General features: G+C 36.9%; 1 protein-coding gene and 1 long non-coding RNA gene across 3 annotated transcripts in view; one reads left to right on the forward strand and one right to left on the reverse strand.

The window, feature by feature from the left end:
* The window catches only part of sgk1 (serum/glucocorticoid regulated kinase 1), a 189,580-nt gene that overhangs the window by 144,963 nt on the left and 20,559 nt on the right, over window positions 1-24,058 (forward strand). The window lies entirely within an intron of this gene.
* The window catches only part of LOC120525445, a 72,038-nt gene that overhangs the window by 33,322 nt on the left and 14,658 nt on the right, over window positions 1-24,058 (reverse strand). Inside the window, exons 4-5 of one of the 2 annotated variants that reach the window (XR_005632957.1) lie at window positions 23,345-23,414; window positions 8,186-8,750 (exon numbers count right to left, since the gene is read on the reverse strand). This is a non-coding gene — a long non-coding RNA (uncharacterized LOC120525445). Of the gene's footprint in view, window positions 1-8,185; window positions 8,751-23,344; window positions 23,415-24,058 lie in introns of those variants that run through there. The other variant, XR_005632956.1, reaches the window with a different exon arrangement.

Here is a 24,058-nt window from a genome sequence, read left to right on the forward strand (position 1 = left end):
CTTCCTGCACTCTCGGCTCTTATAAATGTTATCATGACAATAATTTTATATGTTCTAGATGACACGTAAATGACCAAGTGAAGAAGAAAAAGCATGAACAAACATTTCAAAAAGTCGGTTTATTTATTAGAGAGAAAGAAATGATATTCACTCACGGGCAGTTATACGTTGCATTGTCACGATGTAAGCTCAAACAGGGAATCAAAATTCAATGCGATCTTGAAGAAAAGTTAATTCCAAATATTGTTTTTACTGATGTTTTAAATTAAAAGTGAAAATAATGCATATGTAACAATTCCCATGAAAATAACAATCTCTTTAAATTGTATATCCGGTTAACCAAACCCAGGGGTGGGCAAGCGAAGCCCAGTAGTGTATGTATATATATATATATATATATATATATATATATATATATATATATATATATATATAGTGGAAGATGGCCGGCCGTTTATCCTGGCCAATACCCCCAAGCCGCCAGGTGGAGCCCTCCTTGCAGCATGGAGGTCCCCAGAAGACCAGCAGGGCATCATGCACAATGGAGTTTTTATGCACAGCCCTGCTGGATGCCATGGGGGCCACTAGGGGACGTTGTAGGGAGAAGTAATGGATATTTTCCCTATGCCCCGGAAGCACACATGGACAAGAGGAATGACGTGCTTCTGGGGGGAAGAAAAGAACTTGTACCTGACCCGGAAGTGATTGAGAGTCACATGGACTGGGGATGGAGAACACTTCCGGGTCAGGAGATATAAAAGGACTGCGGGAGATCCCAGACGGCAAGCTGAGCTGGGTGGAAGGGTGGCAACGCGTCTGGGAGCTAGAGGATTGGTTTATTGTTAGTGATTATTGTTAATTTATGAGTATAGTGGTGGAGAGTGTGCTTTGTACACTATGGCATAAAAATAAAGTCAATTTGAGGACTTTTACCTGGTGTTTGGAGTCATGGACAGGGTTTCAAGGGAGCGAGAGTGCCCCCTATCTACCACAATATATATATATATATATATATATATATATATATATATATATATATAACTGTGGCGACTGCTTTAGGACTACAAGGGAAGCTCCACTTCCTCTACTATGTCAGAAAATAAATGCTCATATATGCACAGTCATATGTATATTGGTTTTAATAAAAGTGCGCTAGAACACGTTCAACTTCATGGCTAGCTCGTTTAGAATCAGGTATTTATTGTAGATTGTTTGATGCGATTTTCTTCTCATGCATTTCCGTGCAGCACAGCGCGTTAAACCCTCCTGAAGCCCAGCTTCACTGGAGCTCTATGGGCAAGCACAGAGGAGCTTTTTTTACTGCAGAAAAGCTGGACAGTAATTGGATAAATGCACCAAAATCGTCACTTCCAGGGAAACTCAGCTTCTCTGGGAGTGAATGGAGCAGTGGGCGGGCCAGGACGCTGGGCTGCTGCATGATGATTGGAGGAGCTTTTAAAGGGCGGAACCCTTTTTTTTGATTGACAACATGTCTTAAATATACTGTACATCAGTACAATAGAGATTCGAGTTCAGTCCCATGTGGATTTGCAGGTGAAGTCGTACGATCAACTGCTGCACTCTGTATTGTTTGCTGGTGATATAAACCATTTTTGTTTGTACAAATCATTCTTTAAATAATAAAAAAAAAAACATATTATAGCGTTCTTGACTTTGCTCCTTGTTTCAGCATTGTAAAGTTAGTTCGTTCATATAATTAAAGTAGCTCGTGGAAGGGGAAACTAGCCAGCTAGCAAGCTGTTTATAATGGCAGAAGGTGTTAATATTGTTGACCTGCTTTTTGCAAAAGTCTTCCTTATGAGGATAGACTTAGAATTAAACGGCAGGGCAGACCAACGCCCAAGATTGATCTGGTACAAAAATCAGGAAAAAATAACAGGTCTTTTCAGCTCTCCTGGTATGACAATGTGAACTGGCTGACTGGAAGTGCTGTGACAAAGAAAATGTACTGTTGGCCATGCCTCTTGACGAAACCTTTTCAGGGAATGGGATGTGTTTGGTCAAACGTGGGTTTTGGGGATCTGGGTAACTTGGACAGGGCAAAGAACATGTGAGTTCATGTGCAAGGTTAAGTTGTCTGGGCAGGGTCAGGGTTGAACATGCAATCAATGAAGGTCTTCGCATTCAGGTGGCAAAACATAATGAAACAGTAAAAAAAAAAAAAAAAGCAAGGCCTTCCTAAACTGTCTAATTGATGTGACTTCCTTGTTTGGCCATCAGGAGCTGGCATTCAGGGGGCATGATAAGAGCAGTGAATCAGCAAATAAGGGGAATTACAGGGAATTTACAGAAACATTAGCTAAATATGACTCTGTCTTGGCCACACAATTTTCAGTCATCAGCTGTGTTTTCTGGTATGTCCCACTCAATCCAAAATGACTTGATCTCTGCTCTCGCGGCCTCTGTTTCTGATCATATAAAAGGTGAAATTCAGACTGCTCCTTTTTTTTGCATGGCAGGTGGATGAAGCAACTGACATATCTTGCCATGCCCAACTGTCTGTCATTGTTAGATACTGTATGTGGATAGTGCAGGTAAAATTCAAGAGTGCATAATTGGATTTTTGGATGTGTCAGGGGGTCGAGAAGGTCAGTCTGTGTTTGAAGTTTTAAACGAGAACATGCAGGGCTACAGTTTTAGAGAAAAACTTGTGCCACAAACCTATGACGCGGCTGCTGTCTTTCCTTCATCTCTCAATGGCCTACAGGCCAAAGTTAAAGTAATAGCCCCTAGTGCAGTGTTTGTGCATTGCTATACACACAGACTGAATCTGGTGTTGTCCCAGGGTGCTAAATGCTTGCCTGAGTCAAGAATATTTTTTGCATCTCTCTCTGGGTTCACCACATTTTTTTCAAAGTCCACAAAAAGGATGTCTTTTCTTGAGTCTGCTCTTCAAGATTACCCAGAAATGCTCCTACTCGATGGAATTTCACATCACGGACAGTGAGCACTGTGGCAAACAATTATGATGGCCTCCTGCAGTCTTTTGACAAGATTACCCAGGATGAGAGCATGGATGATGACAAATCAGATGCTACCAAAGGCTTCATAATGCAACTGGAGGATTTTGAGTTTGTGTTCATGTTGTACACATATGAACAAATATTCTCTGAGACAGATGTTGTCTTTGATATTGTCCAGCAAAGGGCTATGGATGTTCTTTACTGCAATAAAAGAATTGGGTCTCTCCTTGCTTTTGTCAAGGAGAAGAGGTCAGAGGAGGCTTATCAAGCAGTTTATGTAAAAGCAGCAAATCTCACATCAGACCCTCGAGATGGACCTATTAGAAAGTGCCGTCTGTCACAATTACAGGATCCCCAGGACCGCTACAGAAATTTGTACACAGCCATCCTAGACAATCTCATGAAGCAGATTTCTCAGCGTTTTTCAAATTTGGAAAGCATGAGCTTCTTAGAATTAGTCAATCCAGAAAAATTTGATGAAATAAGACAAGTGTTTCCAGAGGAGGTATTTGAAAGTGTGCTGAAAAGTTATGGACATTTCTTTGACTCAGGGAGATTGAGATCTGAACTTCAAGTACTATATTCAGATTATGACTTACAGGGCAGCAGGGGTAAACTGTGTGATTTCTTGGTGTTTCTTAAAGACATGGAGTTGGATAGTGCAATGCCTCAGCTATACAAGCTGTTGTCGTTAGTGGCAACAATTGGCACTACATCAGCAGGTGTAGAGAGGAGCTTCTTCTGTTTAAAACAGGTCAAGTCATACACCTGCAACACGATGGGCCAAGATCGTTTCAGCAACCTTGCTCTCCTGGCCATTGAGAGGAAACTGGTTAAGTCCCTGGAAAAGATGGCCAATTGGTACGACAGGGTCACAGACCATTTTCTGCAAAAGGAACGGAGGGCAGAATTTACGTACAAACAACATAATGAATTTTATGATGAAGGCCTAATATGAGCTTCCCCGTTTCAAAAGCTAGCAGCCGCCACTGATATATAAATATATATATATACATATCATAGCAAAACACCAGTTCCTTAAAACAGGCGTACAATGATGTCTGTCTGTTTTGATCACAGTTTGTCTTCCTGCCTTTGGTCATTGGACATCCTACCCCTTATAACCCTATTTCTTTGTGGTTCTTGTTACCTTTGTTCATCTGACAGTCATGGCGGATGACATTATGCTTGGGCAAGGATGCTGGACGCCAGAGATTTTGTCATTTTATACAGTATATTTATATAAAAATATACATATAAATATATATATATTAGGGGCACCACAGAGCCCTAAACCACAGACACAGTAAAGTTTTGGGATAAAATAAAAGATATGTATTTATCCAACACATTGTCACAATAATCACCCCTTAAAGATTAGTTAAATTAACAATAAATCAAATTAGTTCTTCCTCCTTTCTTTCTCCCATTCAGTGTTCTTTTCAAGACAGATCTGGCAATGTTTCAGGTGTCACGCCATGTTTTTTTTTTCCAGAAGCACTTCTGGGTAATATATAAAGTAGGGAGGTCCTGCCTCGACAGTGCCCTCTGTTGGCACCCAGGGACCCTGACAGGGATGTACTTCCAGACTCCGCTGCGGGTGTCTAAACTGGGTTTTCACAAGAGGACCACAGCCACCTATTGTACAGGGGGTGGAATTGTTCCCAACTTCTGGTTTCCGCTGGTCCAAGCACTATTTTCTTCCAGCTGGGCATGAAATTGTTTCTTTGTTCACCCAGACAACTTGTCAGTCTTTCAGTTTTGGCTTCCCATCTGGGTTAGAAACCATCCTTCTTCCCGGCTGGGATGCATATTCTCCTTCTACATATGTATATTTGTGTGTATATCTTTATATTATTGCTTTCCTTTTAATCTTAAGTATCTAGGAGAAGAAACCAGCCCTTGATTGGATGCCAGTTCATCACTTTGCTCCAATAGACTGTGCCAATTAAATTCATACATGTTTTTTGGAGTAAAGAAGAAAACTGGAGTATGAAAAGAAACCCACATGACCACAACACAAATGTGCAAACTCTACATAGACAATGATCAGATCAGTTCCCTGAAGTGCTGTCTCTAGTAACAGAAAATGAAATCAGACCTTACCAGCAGTACAAATAATTGTGTGGAAACAGAAATATGTCAACAAACTGGGTTGCTTAGCAAATATCCTTGGCTTATTCTGATGGAAAGCTGGCCTGACAGATTTGTCATCTCTAGAATACAAATTCAGGGAAAAAATGAGTATTGAAGTCCAAACTGAAAAATATCCAAACATTTGCTAAATTGTCTATTCCATTCAGTGTTGTGGTGAGTGATAAATGAGTCAATTACATACAAATTCAGCAATGAATAATAATAAAAATAACTATGTGAATCTCTTAGAAAGTTAATTTAAAAGGTTTTTTATTTAAATAAATAGCAACAATGTGTAATAACAGAGATAAAAGCATTTTATTTTACAGTTTTAGGTGTTTGTCTCACCAAGAGAAGTGTTAACTCACCACACCTTATCCCATTTTAAATACAGCAATCCGATTGTGTATCAGTGACAACAGCCTTTTTCACACCTTTGTCACTTGTTTCCTTTCTAACGCCTGACATGGTTTACTGGAATATAATAGAAGCACACTAATCTGAGGAAAAAGGCATCTCTGCAAATACATCAACATTTGGGTTGAACTTAGCACAATCAAATCTCAATGGGAGGCTCTAAAAGGAAAAAAAAATCAGTCTTCTACATCAGAAAAAAATATTGTATAAAGTTAGTCCTTTAGCCAATCTATAAACTTAATTTTTCAAATGTACAACCAGGATTTATTTTATATTAGACTGCTTGGCATAATGTGTGGGTTTAATATGTAAAATATTCTTGAACCCCTACAATTGCCCTTATTTATTTATTTATTTATTAGGTAGATGGATAGAGAAAGGATTTGTAATTTTAATACCTGCTTGTGAAAATGGCCCCTGAAGATTTAAAAATGCTTTGTAAATTTGTGACCCTGCTCAATATCAATAGTAATTTTTGAATAAACATCAGGGCTCTGCCATTCACTGGCCCACCTGGGGAGTGATGCTCCAGACTTTACAATCAAGTAGAGATGTCAGTGACAACCAATTCTCATTTGTTATCTAAGGCTCTTTGCTAACATGGGGTTCACACATAAGAAATCATCAGGTGGCACCTTTCTTGTGTGTTCCTGCAGATCAGTCAAATGTGCAGCCCCCGAAGGGGCATACCATATCAGGATGTTAATGTGAATCTCAGATGGCATAGCTTAAGGTTGGTAGCCAGAGGGCAATTACATTTGCTTGACATGTTAAAGTAGAACTTGGGATCAAGAGTGCAATGTGCACAGGAGCCACTAAAAAGGCAGTGCTGAGCTGGTGGCTTTGGTCCTTTTTAGGGTCTATCTGTCAGGATGCTCTGTGAGTTAAATCCATCATGATGCTTTTTGAGGAATTCTTTCATGCTTTATGACTTTGAAAATGAACTGCATAAATCTGTTCTGTGTTTTGTTGTTTGCAACTTGATAATGTCTTGCTGCATTTCACGTTATACAGTATGTCACAGCAAGGATGCTTTCTTGTTGCAGGGCTCTGCTGCACAAACATGAATTGATAACATACTGAACGTAGCCTACTTCAGAGCCAAGCTTTGCAAAAAAAACTTTAGGAAATACTCTTCATGTTTTGAATTTCCGGTTTCTGGCTAACCACAATAGACTGATTTCTGGTTTGCTCTTTAAATGAAAGTTCACTTGATCTTTTCATTCTTACTTGTCTCAGACTAACATTTATTTTTTAGAATTTTTAGAAGATGTAACACCATCAAGTTTTAGACTTGCTTAATCCAGTTCAATGTTGAGGTGAGAAGAAGGCAGTGCATATTTCAGAAGAATTATCCTTATCTCCGTATATGGATGGTGGGTGACACATTACATATCACATAAATCTTGCATGATAAAACTAATGCATTACAAACTATATTCCAACAGATGGCACACCACAAACATTAATAGCCACGCTAATGTACCATCTATTATAATGAAAAATGCATTGCATTTTAATATTATATGTATTACAAAATATTGCAAACTTTAATGCTCAATACACCCAACAGAAAGTAACTTTTAGAAGGAAAGAAATTGGTTTATTTATGTTGTTTTTTTCCTATATCTATTTATGGCTGACAGATGACACTAGATTTTACTAATTAACAGTAAAATAAAAAAGCAGTAAAAAAAGCAGTAGCAGTTGATAGACATATTTGTTTTTTCAATGTAGTTTTTCCATTATTACGATATAGTTTTAGTATGTCAGTTTCTGCTATTATATGGAGGTAGCATGGTGGTGCACTGGTAGTGCTGCACAAGTTTTCTCCAGGTACACCAGTTTCCTCCCACAGTCCAAAGAAATGCAAGTTACATGGATTGCCAATGCTTATAGTGTGTGTGTGTACCCTGTGGTGCACTAGTAATCTGTGCAGAGACTGTTCCTGCCCTGTGCCCTATGATTGCTAGGCTCCAGATCCCCATCAACCCTGCTCAGGTTAGGGCAGGTTGTGAAAATGAATTCTACAGCACCTATATTAGAATTTAAAAGGCAGTGAGCCACATGTATGGACTGTTCTAGCCAATGTTCAAAACTCATGTAAAAGTGAATTTAGGATCAGGTTAAATACACACCCTTGAGGGTCTGGAGTAAGGAGGAAAGTTATGCCAAAAAGATCCCTTGGACATCTTTTGAAAAGTGTAGGGTGTTTCCTGATGTCCTGGCTAAAGTTGCTCACCATGGCCTAGTCATTCTGGCCCCTAATCATCCCCTGTCCCTTATTGGCTAACCACTGGGACATCTTCCAGGTGGATGCTCCACATTGGTGGAGGTTGAAGTAGTTCCCCATATTCTATGTAAAACACTTTGAGTAGGTTAGAAAAGTAGTATATACATCAACAACAACAACATTTATTTATATAGCACATTTTCATACAAACAGTAGCTCAAAGTGCTTTACACAATAAAGAATAGAAAAATAAAAGACACAATAAGAAAAACAAAATAAATCAACAATAATTAACATCGAAATAAGAGTAAGGTCCAATGGCCAGGGGAGACAGAAAAAACAAAAAAAAAAACTCCAGACGGCTGGTGAAAAAAATAAAATCTGTAGGGATTCCAGACCATGAGACCGCCCAGTCCCCTCTGGGCATGTAAGTAATTAATTAATTTATATTATTATTATTATTATTATTAAGGTTATACTGGCAAGAGAAACACTACCAGGGATTTGGAGGTAGAAGGAGAATACTATGATAGAGTAAGAAACCACATACTTTGCTATAGGAAGGCAAGATCAAGAGAGCTGATACCCAGGCTAAATCAATGCGTTAAGATTGCCTGTATATTTTAGAAACTTTTATTTTTGGTGTATTATTATGTTTATTCCTTCTCTTCTTTAGCATATAGATATCATTACCTCATGGTCTTTTTTAACAGGGATCCTGACACTCAGACAGCATTTTAAAAACTATTATAAGCCCTATGTACAATTAAATATGTTACTTACTTTCAATAACTTCTTGAATAAAATTATAACAATAGTAAAAGAAACATTTTTAAAACACATTAAGAAGTAACTCAAAGAAGATCAGAAAAACAAGAGCTACTGCAAGAAGAGTACCTACCGTGAATGACAACAATGTAAAATCAAAATTCATACTCCATCACAACCTTCCCCAGTATACTCATTTTAAATCCAGAAGCCTGGAACAAGTCAGAGAACATGCAGAAGTGACTGTGCTGAATTTGTCTTTTAGATTCAATGCAAACAGACCATACACGCAGACATTTTAAAGGCTTATTTATAACATCAGTAAATCTTTACCTTACAGCACATTTCAAAATGAATGCCATCCCAGAGCACTTAACATGAGCAATACAACAACAGAGGTTGTGTATATTTCACTTCTGTCAGAAGAGAAGAAGGTGACTTATTCAAGGTCATGAAACTAGCAGGAAGGCAAGCTTCATTTTAAGCAGTGCCTTCAATAATGAAAAAGATCTGAAAGCATTTTACATAAGCACTGCCACAATATATGTGGTGTTGATTTTTTATTTAATTTCAGTAGACTACAAAAAAAAATCTTACAGGAAAAATATAGCCACCCACTATACATTTTTCATGCAAAGAATTGTTTCCAGTATGGTAGTACGGAAGTGCTACCTTCTTATTTCAGTTTGTAGCAAAAAAAAAAAGGCCTTTGTATACAAAATCTGCAGTACGGAATCAATAAATAGCTTTCAATGACTGTTTCTTTGCCACTTTGCACAACTTGCATGTGGGCTTATCAATAAATATATTCATATTAAAAGGAACCCCTCAAAGTTTTCTTATTGGTTAACCACAGTCTGATGAAGTGCAACAGATGCTATGTGCTTCTTGGAATATTTGCTGAGAGTTTTTACCTTTAGAATTTTTACTTGTTTCATCAAACAGAAAACTGCCAGTCTTTACCTTTATCAAATATTAAATCAAATGAGTAACACCATTAAAATGCAATGATTATCATAAAATTCACAGTACAGGTTTGGCAGCCATGCTACCTAAATTCCTTCTAAGCTGCAGACATACTTTCAAGAGGTATCCTGTTCTTTTTTTGTACCTTATATTAAAAACAAAAATAACAGTTAAAATGCAACAAAACCAGGAAAAAAAACAAGTCTAGCTAACAGCTGTGAAGCACTCATGACTCTTATAATTCATCTTATTGCTCTTAATAGACTTTCATTCATAAACTAAACTGTAAAAAGATCAAAATTCACATTTTTGTTGTCAATAAACTACATAAATAAAACAGCATTTGCATGCAAGAGGTTAACTAATATCTTTGATAATGTACAAAAAACCAAATAATATAGTATATGAGAATCACGTGGTTGTCTAACAAAGGTCTCACGTTCTATTAAAATGTATCCTTTTCACTGGCAAATCTTCAGCTTTCCAAAAAGCATTTTAAACAAGGACAGACGAAAAAAAAATGATACACGACTTGTTCTTTGACGTGGGAAGTAATTATGGTAGGCTGCTGAATAGATACAATAGAAATAAATATGATTTCTGCAGGCTTAAAAGAGAGATCTCACATAAAGAAATAATAAGGCAGCGTTCAAAGACAAAAGTCAAGGTAGAATAATGTCACCTGAAAGGAAATTTGCAAATGGGATGTGAGAGAAAATTAATTCACAATGATTAGCTAATCAGATCCAGAGAAAGAGACAGCATTGCTTCCTTTATATGCTGTATTTTAAATAATATGCTTCATTGTTGTAAAAAATAAATCTATTTTAGTAAATACGTAAAACATCTTCAGCGTTTTCTCATCTACTTTTCAGACTGCTTATCTAATCATGGACGTCCTTAGGTTTCAAGGCATTAACCAGCCTTTGATGACCTTCATATCCAACTGTTAACCAAAAATGGATGGCTCTGGTGATTTAAAGTAGAAAATCGTCAAAGCAGAATATTCATGGACAGTGAGAAGAAACGGCAGTCACTAGAATAAACACAGATAGAACATGCTAAAACCATACAGAAGGCTATCCAAACAAAACCAGTGAGCCTCCAAGGCAGCACAAATATGTAAAAATAAAAGTGACAATAATCTTTCAACTAGAGGTCATTTTCATAGATCAACAAGATTCATGAGAATACCAATGTGGCAAAAATGAATGAAAAAAAGGATATTAAGCTCAACCCCAATGGTTAACCAAGAATTCCATGAAATTCTGGAATTGCACTCCTCTTGGGAGGTTTTGTTATAGTCTGTGAAAACAAACAATAACTATGATACCAAGATAATGGTATTTGGGCTTCTGCAGCATTACCTGGCTCCTTCATTTTATATGAGCCACCATGAGCAGCTTTGGGAGGACAACTGCAGCAGTTTTATAGTGCCTCGAGGACTGATTCCCTGGAAGACCTGGAAATACATTTGGGCTGGTGTCAAAAGTGACATTCTGGTCATGAGCCATTTGAACTTGGAGTATTTGCTATCAACAACTTGCCTTTTTGGTGGGAAAAGTGGCTATAGTGGTTTTGGAGGAAGGAGAGACAGGTGAAAGAGTATCAGAGAGCATTTTCTGTGGGAACGCAGACTAACCACTCCACATGGCTAGACAAAAACACTACTGCTTAGACAGTCCAAACATTATCTAGTTTTGTTATTTTTCTCATATAATACCTAAACCCACGTGTTTTAATAAACCACCTTTCTTCCTTTATGTGGGCATCCATTGGTTGTTTGAGTAATCAATAGCATGTTTACAGGTTTGGGGGGAGCTATAGTGCACCTGGCATGGCACACTTTTTATGCAAGCACTGGTAAATATATATATTTTTTTTTATTCTTTACTTCCCCTTATACAATTTCTCATATCAGGAATTTGTTAGTTTTCGCATACCCATTGGGGTCAGAACGCAGGGTTAGCCCCTGGAACAATTGAAGGTTCAGGGCCTTGCTCAATGGCCCAGCAGAGTAGGATCTCTTTTGGCAGTGATGGGGATTCGAACCAGCAACCTTAGGGATACCAACCCAGATTCTTAGCCTCAGAGCTACCACTCTGGCCTATGTATACATTTGTAAGATGTTCTGACACACAAGTCTAACCCAACAGAATATTCTTTTGCAAATTATAAAACTAGGCCAGAAAGCAGGCAGTGAGCATGGAAAGAAATTTTTCCAGTTTTAAATTTTTGGAAGTGACTTGTAGAATGGAATGATTTAAATCTATAAAAATATGGAAAGCAGGGTCAAACTAATAAATTTAATTTTGGTTTCTGGAGCAGACAAAAATGAATTCCTTTTTAAAAACATCCAAGTTACAATTAGTGCACCAAATCTGCTTTTATAGACTAATGATAACCCTTTTGCATTTACAAAAGATACGTAGAAAGATAGTCCACAAGTGGAAATTAATTTTGGTCCAGTCAGTTGAAATTCAACAGCATAGAGCACATGTGCTTAGACTTGCTATCAGTTAGTTATTCAGTACCTAAGACCATGTAAAATGTAAAAAGGGATAAACCTTAATGTTTTAAAAGCTTGCAAAAAATGTTACCAGCTTTTTAATAATTTAGGCCCTAAAACATTAACACACTATAACACTAAAGCACTCTTGTTTAAATTCCTGAAAAGGTAAAGAGGAAGCAAAATAAAGATAAAAATGACATTAATTACAGTAATATCTTTGCCTATCAAATACAGAAGATCCACACTAAGTAAGCTTGCTATGGCAGTGCTAAACCAATATAAACTACAGTATATGCAGCCTAGTACTTTTATTTAGTCTAAAATCCTAGGGGATGTTCCATAATACATTCTAAGTAAGCTGTATTTTTCTCTTGTAATATAGTATTTTCAGCTATAGCTAATGATCCTGGATGACCTATCAAGTAACTATTTGGGGAGTGTGCAAAGGTGAAATAGTGTTTTGTGCCATCTTTCAATATCCTTTGTTCTTGTGTAAATGCTAATTGGTTACTGTTTCCCACAATCTAACTAGCTGGAAGAGAGCAGTAAAACAAATAAGAGGTAACCAGACTAAACCAGATCAGACAGCCCTTGAATTGACCACTTTGGAAAGAATGATCAGTTTAAGGCACAGGTATGATTTGGTTTTAATGCTTGTTTTTTAGTCACTTTTATCTGGTAATAGATAGATAGATAGATAGATAGATAGATAGATAGATAGATAGATAGATAGATAGATAGATAGATAGATAGATAGATAGATAGATAGATAGATAGATAGATAGATAGATAGATAGATAGATAGATAGCACTTTATTTGTCCCTAAATCCTAATTATTACATTATGACAGACAACTAACAAATCCCTTTCAAACACCATAAGTCAGTCATATTAGGTTAATACAGAGATACTGGATAATCTAACTTGCACATTTTTGGGATGTGGGGGACATGTAGCAAACCTAGGTCTCCGGAGCTTAGAAGAAATAAATATTAATAACCATTCCACTGTGGTGCCTTATGCACAAAAATATAAACACCCTTATAATATATAGCACCATTTATACTAAGCACTATCTTAAGGCAGTTTGTACATACAAAGGCAAACCAGTCTTCTTAATGTATGCTTTTTCTTATGATTTTAACAAAGGCGGGTTGAGTGACTTGCTCTGAATCAAGCAGTGGGTCAGAAGCCAGAATGAAATCAGTAACATTGTGGTTTAAAGTCCAAAGCTTTAGTCATTAGTTACAGAGCAACACTCTTTGTGGCTTAGTGGCTAAGGAGTTACACTACAAACCCTTATGTTACAGTTTTAATTCTCATTGTTTAACAAATGTGTAACTGCGAATAAGTAATTTCCTTCCATGTTCACATAATGTAATTACAGTATTTATCTTATATTGTACATGTAATGCACCATAGGATGCTATTTTTATGCAACATACTAATATAACAATGTGAAAATAAAAAAAATACTTTTGAATATATGTTGTAAATACAGTGCCTATAAAAGTATTCACCTAACCACAACATGAAATTATTGATTAGTATTTACACCCTTCAAATTAGTATTTAGTAGATACACCTTTGGCAGCCATGTGACCCTCGAATCTCATTAAACCATATAATCTTCTTCCAGCTGATTTCAGAGTCTCCCATGTGCCTTTTGGCAAACTCAAGCCAAGATGATGTGTGTGTTTTTTCTCTTTGTCATTCTCCCATAAAGCTGCAAATGGTGAAGCACGCACACAACAGTTGTTGTATGCAGAGTCTGTCCAGTCTTTCCACTGTAGCTTGTATGTCCTTCAGAGTTTTCACAGATCTCTTGGTGGCCTCCCTCACTTGTCTTCTTCTTGAACAATCACTCAGTTTTTGCAGACGGCCTACTTTTGGCAGATTTAAAGCTGTGTCATGCTCTGTTCATTTCTTAACAACTGATTTAACTGGACTTCAATGGATATTCAGTGACCTGGATACAGTAACTTCTTGTATCCATCCCCTGACTTGTGTTTTGCAATTACTTCTTCACAGAGTTGCTTGGAATGTTCTTTATCTTTATTGTTTATCTTTATTGTTTAGGATAGGCCACCATACTGACTCACCAAAACTTGTCACATTCAACCACAGCACATTTACAGTATACTGCAATCAACTTAATCCCCTTGACTACAGACAAGTAATCTCCATTTAACTAATTCTGTGACTTTTGCAATCAATTGGCTACACTTGTGGTGTTACATTAAAGGGATTGAATACTTTACATGATAAATTATTTTGTGTTTTATATTTGTAATTAATTTAGACCACTTTGCAGAGAACTAAGCCAAATTAACTCTAGTGTGATTCAATGTTGTAAACCCATATCAATTTATTTTGTATTTATTATCATTCTTGCCTAATTTACCTTGTTTTTCTTTTCTTGTATGTATATCTTTGATACTTTGTAAAGCACTTTGAGCTACAAAATGTGCATGAAAATGTGCAGAAAAAATGTTATTATTGTGTAAAAATAAAAAAATTTTATAGGCACTATATGAGTTTAGAAAAAATGTAAATTCCCAGATCACAAATATCTGGGTAATTATTTTTGCAGCGTGTATCCTATAGCTTTCAAAGAAAAAATGATGTTAAGTATGAGAGAAAAGGCATGAAAACAAAACCTATCTGAAGTACTTGTTGAGGACCACACAGGGAGGAATGGGTGGGAATTGAATTTGGGGAGATCAAAATCAGCTCCTGATCAAATAATCTATCCAATCTATCTTGCCTTGTCATTAAGAATTAAACTAAGATAAATAATAATTTAACTTTTGATTCAGTGGTTCCGATATTAATTAATCAAGTTATTTCCCAGTTTCTATGTTATGGTTTCAATAGAGAACAATTAAAACTGGTTTGCCATTTATTCTTGGCACATATTAAACTTAATAAAAATATTCTAAATAACATGGTCTCTGGTGAAAGTACAACGTTCAGGCACTTAAACAATTTTTATGCTCTATTAAAGTATAATGGAACGGGTTCTGGCAATGATTAATGGGTACACAAGAGCAGCAAGAACCTTTGTAATTTTTAGTCAGTTCAAAGCCGTGAGAGTAATGCTTTTGTGGCCATCAGCACTTGACTGAAACTTAATATGTCTAATCATAGATTGTGTTGCAAACAGTATTCTGAGATTTTTCTGGTAAGGAAAATACAGTAGAAGTTTTGAGGTAGGTTGTTACAGGTATACTCACTAGTCATTGAACCAGAGAGTGGTGATTAGCAGATACAAGTAAGAATTTCACTGTACACATGACGATAATAAACCCATACCTTATACATTTTTATTGGAAAGTAGCAAGCATGTCATATTTTCATGATAATCATCATGATTTGCATTCTGGTTCTGGTTCTGGTTATTTACACCATAATACACTACTGAACATTTTAGGGGTTTTAAAACTGATCATTTAGTGTTATTTACCCTGGTGTCTACTCTGCTTAAGGTTAATTGATATTATTTTGATAAAATTAAGGAAGCAGAAAAGGTGAGTTAACTGGAATATAATAACAGAGAATTGAGCACAAGGGTGAAACATTAATATTTTAAAATATATTATAAATTTAAATCTTACACTATTTTCATTTTCTGAAGGCAGAATAGGAGAAGAAAAAACAAAAACCTGCAGGCATTGGGGTCCTCCAGGATTGAACTTAGAACGTTCTGCTTGGGAATTCTCCACTTTTTGTTTTTACCAAACTATAAGACAAGATATGTTATCTCAACATGCTATCCTATAGGCCTTTATTATCTTTCAAAAAACTAGCAAAAATGACCAGAATATGCAGTAAAACAAGCGGATTTATTACAACTGAGATATAGATCAAGGTACTATCATCTACTTACACTGAACTTTACAGTCATAACTCAACAATAGGTTTGTACATCTGCGGATTACAACAGGAGGACAAAAAGAAATGTATCTCTGTGTAACAATACTACCAATTCAGTTCACTTAGGAATGCATTTGATTTATAAGGTGTTTTTCCCATACACCCATCGTTAAAACCTGTTTTCCTTTATACTTGTTAGCTAAATTTATCTGGAGCTGCACAAGTGATAAGTGAGTTCCCAGTCCTGGTGGCATCAGTTTTATGTTATGAACTGACGCACAATCACAATCAGAGATACACCAGACAATGTTATCTTAACCTTTATCGCTCACACTGCAAATGTTCCATTTTCAGTTAAAAGGGTTGTTAATAATACAAGCCAAAAATGATCAGCTAAGGTGTACTGATAATTATGTCAACATACAGTACAGGCTGCTGAGATACTGATCTTTTGTGGAAGTCTTTAAATAAAAAAAATACTGCAATTTTATTCCCTGTGTATCAGCATTTAAATATATTAGTGCAGTCCTGGATCAACTCAGATATGGGGAACTTTGCAAGGCATTTTTGTATGTTTTACCAATGCAGGTGAGAAAGAAACCTTAAAATGCATGACGTGGGTTTTCACAGAAATGGGGTTGAAAATTATCACTAATGATTGTAGTGAGAAGTTAAGCAAAATGACACGTTTTATAGGCTGACTAAAAAAATTAAAAAGATTACAATATGCAAGTTTTCGAGGCAACTCAGGCCCCTTCTTCAGGCAAGATGTAAAACAGAGTTCCCTGTGTTTATAGAGACACCAGGACAGATACATTTTACATTTAAGATGAAAAAGGGGCCTGAGTTGCCTCGACAGCTTGCAGAAAAGGTGTCATTTTGCATGACTTCTCACTACATTCATAATGGCTAAAACGGTACAACAACCTAATATCACTGATGATAGTAAATTATCTAAATAAATACACAAAGACAATGAATACTTGAAACCCTGTAACAATTTTGATGTTAAATGCAATCTTGCCAGCGGTTGCCCCTATTCCTGCTTGATGCTGTTGCATACCCATCCATATATTTATCCATTTTCTTAATTTCCTTAGTCTAGTTCAGATTCACAGAGAGCAGGGGTCTGTTGCAGTAGCATCAAGAACATGGCAAAATCCCACAACTTGTAACACAATATAACATTTTCAAATCTGCTTATTCCATTTCTGAGTCATGAAAGGTGAGACCCTACCTTGACAGCATTAGGCACAAGGCAGGAATCAAAACAAGCATTTCTCTCTTTGCGCACACCCACACTGGGACATTTTTGAGTTATCAATTAACCTAATATGTACTTCTTTGGAATATGGCTGGAAAGGCAGTGGACCTGGTAGAAAACTCACACAAACAGAGGGAAATGTGAAAAGTCCACACAGTGAGTGATCAGGCACAAGATTTGAACCCAGGATGTAGGATCACTGAAGCAAAAGCCAAAATGCACACACTTCCTCAAACAAAGCCACTGATGTTCAGATGCATTCTGAAGAAATTCTTTACAGTGCAACATGGGATTGCATGGGACTGCTTAGACTTTCTCCACCTCTGCTCTTCTTCTAGCTTTCCACATCTGCAATGACTTCATCAATTATAAAGCAACTTTTTTCATTTTTTGGGTTCTAGTTTTCGTGTCGTGCAACACAGATTAAATTGTGCTATTACTTTGTACTTTTACTAAATATTCACTTACATTTGTTGTTTGAATGAAGGTGTCTTTAAAATTAAGAATAACAATATTTTATCTGTCTTGAAAGGTCCTTATCATTTAGTGCAGGTACTTTGCCCATTTTCATATCATATCAATAAAGTGCATCATTTCTGCCATGTTCACATCTCAGACTGATGACACTGAAAGTGATTCAATTTCCCTCTTAGATTTAATTCTGGATAATTGCTTTTATGACAGTCCTGTGAAAGTGGGTGTGCATGTACTTGATGACTGACTTGTATGCCACCCAGGGCTGCTTTCTGTATCGCTATGGCAGTCATACATAAGGTGTGGCTCCTTATGGCCAACATAAATCATTAAATCATTATGGCCACAGCCACCATTCAGTGGGTAGATACAGTGCATCCCGGAAAGTATTCACAGCGCTTCACTTTTTCCACATTTTGTTATGTTACAGCCTTATTCCAAAATGGATTAAATTAATTTTTTCCTCAGAATTCAACACACAACACCCCATAATGACGTGAAAAAAGTTTACCTGAGATTTTTGCAAATTAATTAAAAAAAAAAAAATTGAGACAGCACATGTACATAAGTATTCACAGCCTTTGCCATGAAGCTCAAAATTTCCCGTGATCATCCTTGAGATGTTTCTGCAGCTTAATTGGAGTCCACCTGTGGTAAATTCAGTTGATTGGACATGATTTGTAAAGGCACAAACCGGTTTATATAAGGTCCCACTGTTGATAGTTCATGTCAGAGCACAAACCAAGCATGAAGTCAAAGGAATTGTCTGTAGACCTCCGAGACAGGATTGGCTTGAGGTACAAATCTTGGGATGGTTACAGAAAAATTTCTGTTGCTTTGAAGGTCACAATGAGCACAGTGGCCTCCATCATCCGTAAGTGGAAGAAGTTCGAAACCACCAGGACTCTTCCCAGAGCTGGCCAGCCATCTAAACTAAGCGATTGGGGGGGAAGGGCCTTAGTCAGGGAGGTGACCAAGAACCCGATGGTCACTCTGTCAGAGCTCCAGAGGTCCTCTGTGGAAAAAGGAGAACCTTCCAGAAGGACAACCATCTCTGCAGCAATCCACCAATCAGGCCTGTATGGTAGAGTGGCCAGACGGAAGCCACTCCTTAGTAAAAGGCACATGGCAGCCCGCCTGGAGTTTGCCAAAAGGCACCTGAAGGACTCTGAAACCATGAGAAACAAAATTCTCTGGTCTGATGAGACAAAGATTGAACTCTTTGGTGTAAATGCCAGGCGTCACGTTTGGAGGAAACCAGGCACTGATCATCACCAGGCCAATACCATCCCTACAGTGAAGCATGGTGGTGGCAGCAACATGCTGTGGGGATGTTTTTCAGCGACAGGAACTGAGAGACTAGTCAAGATAAAGGGAAAAATGACTGCAGCAATGTACAGAGACATCCTGGATGAAAACCTGCTCCAGAGCGCTCTTGACCTCAGACCGGGGCGACGGTTCATCTTTCAGCAGGACAACGACCCTAAGCACACAGCCAAGATATCAAAGGAGTGGCTTCAGGACAACTCTGTGAATGTTCTTGAGTGGCCCAGCCAGAGCCCAGGCTTGAATCCGATTGAACATCTCTGGAGAGATCTTAAAATGGCTGTGCACCAACGCTTCCCATTCAACCTGATGGAGCTTGAGAGATACTGCAAAGAGGAATGGGCGAAACTGGCCAAGGATAGGTGTGCCAAGCTTGTGGCATCATATTCAAAAAGACTTGAGGCTGTAATTGCTGCCAAAGGTGCATCGACAAAGTATTGAGCAAAGGCTGTGAATACTTATGTACATGTGATTTCTCAGTTTTTTAATTTTTATTAAATTTGCAAAAACCTCAAGTAAACTTTTTTCACATTGTCATTATGGGGTGTTGTGTGTAGAAGTCTGAGGAAAAAAATGAATTTAATCCATTTTGGAATAAGGCTATAACATAACAAAATGTGGAAAAAAAGATGCGCTGTGAATACTTTCCGGATGCACTGTATCTGTATTAGTGTTTTACTTTCCAAGACTTAGTCTTACCAACGTTTACTACACTGACTTCATTAGTGAGTTGTCCTCAGTATCCCCTTTATTGGGCTTTCCCAGTTTTATTCTGTCTCAACAGGGTGTCCTATTAGCCTGATTTGCAAATCTATTTAGCACCAAGAACTGAACAGCTCTGTTGCTTCCAAGTTGGGTGTTCCTACCTGATACTCTTGGGGTGTGGCTGCAGACTATGGAGGACCTTACAGTAACAGTCAATCTTCAGGGCATTGTCTTATTGTGATTTCTGTATTATTGTCCTGGGTGGTTCCCACGTGATTTAATAGCAGAAGAGAAGAAGACAGGCTAATAGCCCTGTCTGTGGCAAATCCTACGTCCCTACAGGGACCGGAAAACACATGTATGTATGTAAACGTTCTGGGACCAATGTGTTACATGTACTTTTGCGTTCAGAACAGGTTGAAGAAATTAGTAGTAAACTGTACAGATTTTATATCTCAAGTAGATGCTTGTTTAATGGATAACAGATGCACATATGTGGAATTGACAGTTGTTTGTCTTTTAGTTTTCCATTAATTTTAAAGGTCCCAAAGACATCATAGATTTTTAGATGAACCAATGACAAAACAAACCATATTAAGTGTATTAAGCTGGTACATTGTAATGGAATAAAATGAAGAAGAGTCCCAAGGGGTAAAAACCTTTCAAATTAACTTATGCTAAATTAGTGTGAGTGTAACACACTAAAATATCAGTAACGCTTCAGTTATTAACAGCTTGCATATTATAAAACATAATATGATCCATTTTAAACTGCAATAAAACAAAGAAAATGACTAATGTATTTTAAAAATCTGACTATTTTAATAATTATTTATTATAGTTAATAACATAGTTAATAAAATGTTTATATACTGTTAATGCTTTTTATAGAGGATGTTTAAATTGGTGTGACCAAATATGAAATGTAAAAGGTCAACAATACAAAAAGAAAAATATAAAAAAATGCCAAAAGATATCCACACTGTTATATTTTCATATAAAAACTTTTAAACAAGAACAATCTCTCTATATACTTCCATTTTCACATTGTATCACTGTCTACACTAAAATGACCAAAAACACATATGACATAGATGTTCACCTATACTGTGCATGTGGGCACTGGCAAAAAAAAATCCTTGAAGTGGCAGTAACGCGGTCAGCCACAGGATTTATAGCAAAACTGTACTAAAAGGAAAATTATATGGCTTTTACGCATGTATGTAACATTCAAACTGTACAAAGTACAATTTAGATGCATACATGTAAGGAACATAATAAGTGCTATGGAAGGCAGCTTTTCAATGTCCGCTATGTTGGAATTTTTTTTTTTCTGTGTAGGGTATTCAAACAGAGAATGAGATACTGTGATATGCAGGATCCAAGGGGAAAGGCTACTTAATAAGCACAAACAAATCAGAGTGCGTTTAGAGAATGAGATTTTGAAAGTCTGTTTTCACCTGTCCATATTGCAATGCTGAACTAGCATTTTCAGAAGTATACAGCTCTGGAAAGTATATTCAAAAGTGTTCATGTTAGGGGGTTAAAACTGAGGGGGTAGTGTGGACGAAAAGCAAAAAGTGAGACTAATGTCTGCATTTTTAAACAAAAAACTTAGTAGTGTGGACATAGCCTTAGCCTATGGCTCCTTAAATCCTGAAATGAAATCGTTGTGAGATTCCATGGACTCACGAATACAACCAAATGGATTAAATAGATTAGATAAAGAGAGTAATGGATGGATGGATGGATATTTAATCAACTATTTGTGCATGCATTTATTTATTTGGAACACTTGAAGGAAGAAGACGTTAAAACATAAAATAAGTGTAGCTTAAACCAAACTAAGGCTTTGGTTTGTATAAGACAGAAATCATAATTCATAGCAAGAATATTTTGGCAGCTGCAGACCAACACATACGATGTGAAAAATGCTTTGTATAGTAAATCACACATTTTTCAAACTCTTAAAGAATTTGTTTCAACTCTTAACTGTTTATTTCATTCATGATCAACCCAATTTCACTTCATTCAAAGGATTCTTTTCTACCTGCGTTGCATACCCTTGAAGTGACTGGACCAGTGCACAACTGGTTAATTATTTCTATATATGCTACAGCTGCTAATCTTTTGTTAATGCTGAAACAGGAACCGTTGGAACGAGAATCATAAGACAATTGTGGATGCACGTCTGTAGGCATTTGCTGAACTATGAAGACAGTGTAATGTTCTGCATAGATAGATTAACAAGAAAGTATCCTCTGTGTATTGCTACTTCCTTACAAACACAGTCTTCACTGTATCTGCGTAGACAGGAACTGCATGCATAATTTCATTAAGCTGTATTTAAAAAACAGCCATGCCTTCTGTGTCAAGTGATTTCAGTACATTTATATGAGTAAACCTTTTAATGATAGTCACAGCAAAGCTGAGGTTGCCACAACCCTTTATTCTGGGTTGCAGCCATGGTGAGGTGTTTTTTTTTTTTTTTTGCTTTCTTAAGAAAAACTGACTTTACTTGCAAAAACAAAGTTGAAGAAAACTCAATAGCCTGACTCTCTCTGTTTCTTCTTGAAGCAGCACAGCAGTGCTTAAAGTATTGATCAGTCGGGAACATGAATGCAAATGACACTGAAGAAATATATAAAATTAGGTGCTAATGGCGTGCATCTAATTAGCATGAACACATAGTTGCATATTTTATAACAAGGACTCTCCCACTTTTAAGCACAAATTGCCATTCCCAGTTAGTACTGTTTGTAGAACAAAATGCTAAATTTACTTATGTGTAAAAATTCTTAAGGCCCTGTATCACCCACACCCAATCCTTGTCAACCCAAATCATCTTCCTATGCTACTGACTACTTATGCAGACTAACATTTACTAGATTTTTTTTCAAATTAACTTCCAAAAGTACACAAATAAACAAAAAGGTAATAAGTTATAATGTACCACTTGTGCACTGATACAATACATTGTTAGGGTGCTTTAATATTGAGTTTGCTTCTTTTCCCATTGTCCAGAAACATACTGTTGGATTCAATAGCACTGCTGAAATGGTCTGTGTATGCCCAGCTATGTATTGTGCCACATACAGAACTGATGCTGTCCATGGCAACTGAGAAAGAATTCACCTACCACCACCCTAAATCATCAAAAGTATGTCACACAACACAAATAAATCTCATCCATTCAAAAGATCATATTAAGATTAATTGGTAGCACAGTCACTAGCATTGCTCTTTACTAAGACATGGATTTGATTCAAAACCCACTCATTTTCTCATTTTTCCTGATTATTTATTGACCTCCCTTGCTGCAACAGAGTGCATGTTAGGTTAAACTGGCCAAACAAAGTGTGAGTGTGTTCTTTGTTTAGCATTCTGAACTGGCATCCCACCATCTTACACTTGATGGTACTGGTAAAGTTATTCCCTCAAGCTGACTTTATAAATGGACAAAGCAGACTCAGAAAATGAGAGAACAGGACAGACAAATAAAAATTGAGGTGCATGGTAGCACTGCTTCCTCATGGTTCTAGCAGCCTGGGGTTTATTTCCTAACTCTATCACTTTCTTTAGAGTCTGCAAAATCTCTTTGTCTATACCTTATTTTTATTTTTCCATGACCCCTAATAAATGCATTTTAGCTTAATGAGTGTCCATATTTGTACAAACGTACCACTTGTTGCACTAGTGTCACATCTAGGATGGTTTCTGCTTTGCACCTGATGCTGCCAGGACAGGCTCTTCTGTATGAGAAAAGACACGATTGAGTTAGTCTTAATTTTATATTGTACAAAAGATTCCTACAGTGAATAGTTGGGTGGGCATCACTGTTTGTTTTGTCAAACAAGACAGAAAATGACCTTGACAGGTTGTTGTGTGAAACAAACAATAGTAATGTCTTACTGAGCAACTGTTTTAATACTCCTCCACCCACACTACTAACACAAGTAAATAAAACAACCCTTTATCTTCTTTTAGTGTAAACTGTTAATGGGAGGAATCTACAGGTAATCTAATTTATTTTTCTTTAAAAACACAGATATTTGTTTTTGCCACTACTCTAGCAATTTCAACCCACAAAAATGAATTCTTCTAAAAACCCTCTCTATAGCCTGACACTTTAAAAAGCACCAGTGTGGCCTTTCAGTACGAATCGCCAAAAAGCAGGACTTCTGGAAAAGCTGATAAAAGCTCTGGCTAGTTTGTGCTTATTAGATGACCCTTCCTTGATTGGATCTGCACATTACAAAGTCTCACTCATTGATTGGTCACCCTTCACGGAGGAAAAACCTATTCTAACACAGTGGGGAGAAAAGATTTGCTATCCATGGCACGTTTTGTATTGCCTACCTGTAAGTATCTAAATTAAGCTTTGTTCAATTTTTTA

The sequence above is a fragment of the Polypterus senegalus genome, chromosome 3 (genome assembly GCF_016835505.1).
Source record: "Polypterus senegalus isolate Bchr_013 chromosome 3, ASM1683550v1, whole genome shotgun sequence".
NCBI classification, from domain to species: Eukaryota; Metazoa; Chordata; class Cladistia; order Polypteriformes; family Polypteridae; genus Polypterus; species Polypterus senegalus.